The sequence below is a fragment of the Oncorhynchus nerka genome, linkage group LG9a, assembly GCF_034236695.1.
Source record: "Oncorhynchus nerka isolate Pitt River linkage group LG9a, Oner_Uvic_2.0, whole genome shotgun sequence".
NCBI lineage: Eukaryota > Metazoa > Chordata > Actinopteri > Salmoniformes > Salmonidae > Oncorhynchus > Oncorhynchus nerka.
Genome location: NC_088404.1, coordinates 49518752 through 49525243, shown reverse-complemented (window position 1 = coordinate 49525243; position 6492 = coordinate 49518752). Strand labels below are relative to the sequence as shown.

General features: G+C 41.7%; 1 pseudogene; it reads left to right on the top strand.

Moving 5' to 3' along the window:
• The first annotated feature begins 554 nt into the window (after nt 1-554).
• On the top strand, nt 555-5883 carry LOC115134655 (alpha-aminoadipic semialdehyde synthase, mitochondrial-like; annotated as a pseudogene).
• The last annotated feature ends 609 nt before the right edge of the window (nt 5884-6492 follow it).

The following is a 6492-nucleotide window of genomic DNA, read 5'->3' as shown; positions in this document are numbered from 1 at the left end:
TGTTTTTGGGGACCTTCAATGCTGCAAAAATGTTTTGCTACCCTTCCCCAGATCTGTGCCTCGACACAGTCCTGTCTCAGAGTTCTACGGACAATTCCTTCAACCTCATGGCTTGATTTTTGCTCTGACATGCACTGTCAACTGTGGGATCTTTATATAGACAGGTGTGTGCCTTTCCAAATCATGTCCAATCAATTTAATTTACCACAGGTGAACTCTAATCAAGTTGTAGAAACATCTCAAGGATGATCAATGGAAACAGGATGTACCTGAGCTCAATTTTGAGTCTCAAAGTAAAGGGTCTGAACACTTATGTAAATAACATTTCTAACAACCTGTGTGTGTGTTTAATGTGTATTTTATATTGGATTATACAATATACAGGGCGCATTTGGAAAAAAGACCAAGGTCTCAATATGTCTTCCCTGTCAAAATAAAGGTTCAGAAACACACACACACACACACACACACACAAACACACACACACACACACGAGGTGAACGAGAGGTGAAAATGTGTCATTGTCACGTGTACTCTGCCATTTATGTTTCAGTATGCTGCCGTATGGGTATCACCCAGTGATCGCCAAGCACTGCATCAACAAGAAGGTGAACATGGTGACTGCCAGCTACCCGAGTCAAGCCATGAAGGACCTTCAACAGAGGTGGGAGAGAAGTGCATGGAGAGAGGATTCTTCTGGTTTTTAAAGTAGGAGTGAGAGGGGTAGGGTTAGGAGAAAACATCTCTGTAGAAGTGGAAATTTAATGGAGAATGTGTTTTATCTTGTCTTAAGGGTCCAGTGAACTAAAAAAAAATGGATTTCCCTGTGTATTGTACATTGAGTATACCAAACATTAGGAACAACTTCCTAATATTGAGTTGCACCCTGGACTACCATACCCTGTTCAAAGGCACTTCAATCTTTTGTCTTGCCCATTCACCCTCTGAATGGCATACATACACAATCCGTCTCAATTATCTCAAAGCTTAAAAATCGCTCTTTAACCCGTCTCCTCCCTGTCATCTACACTGATTGAAGTGGATTTAACAAGTGACATCAATAAGGGATCATGGCTTTCACCTCGATTTACCTGGTCAGTGTATGTCATGGAAAGAGCAGGTGCCAATGTTTTACATGCTCAGTGTGTTTTGTACATATTTTCACACGATGAGGTGTATAATACTGTGAAAATTATGATAACGCCCTTTTAGTGTAAGAGCTGTTTGAAAAGAACGCCTGAAATTTAAGCCTGTTTAGCTGGGATGGAGTTTTGGCTTGCCTGGTGATGTCACCGGGCAGTACAAGTTAATAACAAAGGGGGTTTCAAACCTCTCTGCCAATAACAACCTGAGTTTTCAGGTTACATATCCCTCCCATTAGGCTCATCCTATTAGGCCCCTCCCTCAGACCACTCCCAGACACTCCTAGCAAAATTCTTGCTTGAGAAATTGCTCTTTGCTAAGAAGCTATTGTTGTTTCTTTTTGACATATATATATTTTTTAAACAATCAAAGTAAGGTACTTGATTATAACCCAATCATTTTTACCCAGAAATTATTTGATATTGAGATAAATATGGCTGCATTGGACCTTTTAATGCTAATCATGGGCTATTTGATACACAATTGACTAGATGTAAGCTACAGGCATGCAGCAAGACACTTGATCTAATTGCTTGAGATGGCATTAGGCAGGATAAGCTACTAGTCAAGTGAATATATTGTCTCTACGTGGGGCTGGTGTGGCTGAGTGTGTTTGTCTGTGTGTTTCCTTTCAGTGCTGAGGAAGCTGGCATCACCATAGTGAATGGGCCTGGACCCTGGCATCGACCACATGCTGGCTATGGAGTGCATCGACCAAGCCAAGGCGGACGGCTGCACTGTGAGTGAAACGTGAGGGAGATTGTGAAAGAATCTAGTATAAGTGATTTGTGCTTTTGAAAGAAAGTGTTTTGGTGAGTGTGGAATCTGTACACATACGGGATTGTGTGCATGTGTGTGTCTGTGTATGTGCTGTGCACATAATGATTGATTGAGCGTATGTCGAAGGGATGAGTGGCATCTTGTCAGTTTCATTGGCAGCCATATTGATTGCGGGCCCAACAGATTGAAACACCATGCGTCTTTGATTTGTTCATTTCCCCCCCATCTTGACGTGAAGATGAACGGACCGTACTATCACACAGGAAAATGGACAAATGGGCCAGCATGTTGACCACGCATTTGACTAGTCCATGCACAAAACATTTGATAGATGTGTACGTGCAAATTGTGTTTGTAAATCCATTTACGTGTGTGTGTGTGTGTTTAGATTGAGTCATACAGCTCATTCTGTGGTGGACTCCCTGTACTAGAGTGCTCAGACAATCCTCTGCACTACAAATTCAGCTGGAGTCCTTTATGGAGTCCTCCTCAATACCATCAGCCCTGCCATCTTCCTCAAGGACAACAAGGCACAGTAGCCATCTAGGATGAGCAGATCCTCCCCAAATCCTAAACTTAACCATTAGGGCCAGAATTGAGAAACGGATCCAGGATCAGTGTCTAGGAGTAACTTCATCCTCCTCTATGTCCCCCAGGTGGTGAGCATCCTAGCGGAAGGAACTCTGATGGAGTCTACGTCTCCCATGGACTTCATGCCTGGCTTCCACCTGGAGGGTTTCCCCAACCGCGAGAGCAATACGGCCGAGCAATACGGCATCGAGCCGGCCCACACACTCATCAGAGGACCACTCCGCTTCAAGGTACTTCCAACACCAGGGTGGTGAGTATGGCGTTACTGTCAATCTCGATAGTTCTGTGTCGCTTTGGATAAATGTTGTATTTCTTGTCCAACAGGGTTTCTCCAAGTCCATGAGTGGCTTTGTGTAGCTGGGTCTGATCAACACTGACCCCTGCTAGAGCTAGAGCTCCTGTCTCCTGGGTAAATATAATGATACTTATAACAGCTTTAAAAGACAAGTTAACTTTTTTGGAACCAAATCTCTATTTTTTTTACCTTTACATTTTTTTTTTTGCAATTTCACTTGGTTTTATGAAGCTTACCCCACCAGCGAAATACTTCCTCAGGCTCGTTCTGCAGTTGCAGGGGCACAGATAAAACATTAACAAAGGCTCCAAAAACGCCCAAATACGTCCTTTGAGAAGCAGCAATGCTCTCAGTATAGTGATGAAGGTCTTTAGATGTTGTACACAATAAATTGTCATTCCAAACTTTATCCTCAACGGTATATTCCATTTTGTTGGACTGGAGCGTTACTTTTGTGGTGATTAAAGTCTGTTCATGCTCGCACACGGAGAAGAATTCAAACTAAATGGAATATAACGTTGGGATTCAGTTAATTTACATAAATATTTTAGATTTTGTTTAAAAAAACAATACTTGTCCTATAATTTACTTAGAACTTAATTTAGAATGTGCTTTTCATAAATGGTTATTAAAATACCAGGATACACCTAGCAAACGCTGAATCACTTATACACTAGAGCTACAATGGAGATTTGACTGACAAGACTGAACAAAAACAACAAAAAATCCCTGTGCAACAGAAAGAGCTGCTGAGTATACAGATGGGCTTGTCCCTGTCTATCTCTAATGGTGCATTTGAGGGAGCAGTCTACGACATCATCGGCCAAGAAGACTTCAAGATGGAGTGGTGAGAGGCTCATGTCCTGACCAGATACCGTTCAAAATGTTGTACTCATATCTTTGCTAAATGCAGAGGTTAAAGTTCTCAGTCACTGTGAAGGAGAACATCTGTCCCATTATGGCATCTGTGAGTGCATGATCAGCGCCAATGAGACAGATAGAATGTTGCGATCTCTTTACATCTCTATGCCAGTGGTTCCAAACCGGTGTGCGCCCCACCTAAATAAATCAATATATATATTTTTTCGTCAACAGTTGCATCATATCTTAAACATCCTAGAGACGTTTAACCTGGGGGAGGCTGCAGCACGCGCTAGTGACTGTTAGACTTTCTTCAGCAAAGATGGCTGACAAAACTACGTGGATGGAAGCAAATGTAAGTGATTATACCGTCATAACGAATCATGCAAAACATGTACAGTTGACAGGAATATGTTAGTTAATGTAGACAAACGATTATGCATATTTATTTATCATAAAGTTCATTTACGAAAATCGCGATTTAGCAAGCTAGCTGACTAGCTAACATTAGCCAGTTAGTGGCTAGCTTTATGGATGTTGTGGCACATACATCAAGCTCTGATGAACTGTCTGGAAAAGCATGAACTGGAGTCGCCTCTTCACTGTTGACGTTGAGACTGGTGTTTTGCGGGTACTATTTAATGAAGCCGCCAGTTGAAGACTTGTGAGGCTTCTATTTCACAAACTAGACACTGTAATGTACTTGTCCTCTTGCTCAGTTGGCCACCAGGGCCTCCCACTCCTCTTTCTAGTCTGGTTAGAGCCAGTTTGCGCTGTTCTGTGAAGGGAGTAGTACACAGCGTTGTACGAGATCTTCAGTTTCTTGGCAATTTTTCGCATGGAATAGCCTTCACTTCTCAGAACAAGACTAGACTGATGTGTTTCAGAAGAAAGTTCTTTGTTTCTGGCCATTTTGAACCTGTAATCAAACCCACAAATGCTGATACTCCAGATACTAAACTAGTCTAAAGAAGGCCAGTTTTATAGCTTCTTTAATCAGGACAACAGTTTTCAGCTGTGCTAACATAATTGCAAAAGGGTTTTCTAACGATCAATTAGCCTTTTAAAATGATAAACTTGGATTAGCTAACACAATGTGCCATTGTAACACAGGATTGATGTTTGCTGATAATAGGCCTCTGTACACCCATGAGGATATTCCATTAAAAAAAATCTGCCGTTTCCAGCTACAATAATAATTTACAACATTAACAGTGTCTACACTGTATTTCTGATCAATTTGATGTTATTTTAATGGACAAAAAAATGTGATTTTCTTTTAAAAAACAAGGACATTTCTAATTGATCCCAAACTTTTGAACGCAATTGTAATTTCACTAACCAATGCTAACTAGCGTTATGACTGGAAGTCTATGGTTATCTACTAAAGTTTCAGTCATGGGATTTGTTTTGCTTTAACCTCTGTAAATGTCTTTAATTAATACTGTTTGTATGGTCGGGTTCGGGATGCTGAGTAAGGAGGTCGTCCCCCATGCAGACACCCTGCTTCACTGGCTAAGCACTTAGAAGCCCTCCTTTGGTAATATGTGCAGAAGTTCTCCCTCTACTTTTTTTACTTCCACAAACACCAATATGTATATCTTTCTCCATAATCTTTATATTCCTCCTTCTCTTACTTTCTTTATACAGAAAATAGCAGTAAAGATGATTTAAAAATAGTATAACCCTCTCTCTCCTTCTCGGTCCATCTGTGTCCTCTCCTGTGGATAAAGGCGAGCGGGACATGATCATCATGAGGAATGACGTGGGCCGGCGCCACGCCACAGGCGAGCTTGAGACCAAGCACATCAGCCTGGTGGTCTACAGAGACCCCAACGGCTACTCTGCCATGGCCAAGACCGTGGGCAACCCTGCTGCCATCGCTGCTCGCATGGTGCTGGATGGTCAGTAGGGTACAATTGAGTCCTCATTGCACTTGTCATGTCTGAGATGTTAAGTATGGTTTCATGAGGTAATCAGCCATTTTGCTAAAGCCATCAGGGAACCACTACTTTTTGCTAAAGACGAATGTACAACCTTAACGTGTCTGTAAAAGTGAAGTGAAAACTGATGTTCAATCTGCAGAAGAAATCCGTATGAAGGGACTGGTGGTGTCAATGACCAAGGACATCTATGGAGTGGCTCAGAAGAGACTGCAGGAGGAGGGCTTACAATTCACTTCAAAAGCACCATCCAAGAGTAGTAACTCATGAATCATCAGCTGTGTCTCAAATAGTGTATATTGATTTCCTTTCCTGGTGTCCTCTCCTTCATCTACACTGATCCCAAAAAGACCCCACACATGAAAAAATACAATTATATTCAATTCAGTTAAATTATTTCAGAAGAGTGCAGATAAAGAAAAGGAGATGAAGAAAAAAAGCTAGTTTAAACAATTGAGAAATATTTGTAGATTCAACGCCAAGACAGATGGGAAATACAGCCAATCATTGGCTGTCTACCAAGGCCCAGAGAAACCATCTCCATAGTCCCAAGTTACTTCCTCTGTTCATCTCCATGCCTTCATCTGTGCTCATCTGAAAAGGCAGGGTGGTGAATGCAATATGGTAGAAATTGTAGGAGGACAGGAGACAAGGAGAGGAAGCCTCAGGCTAGTGAGAGCTGCACCCTGACTTTCTGCTTGTTTCAAAGGCATTTCCTCACAGCCTTGCCTCACCTCAACCAATTTATTGTTTCAACATGTGGCAAATAGAACAGTTACATTGCAGGTGAACAGTTTCCAAGCAACTTCTTTAAATAAGGCTGTACAATTCATGACATGGAGAACCACAAAACTTGCTGAGTGTCGTTTATAACATGTA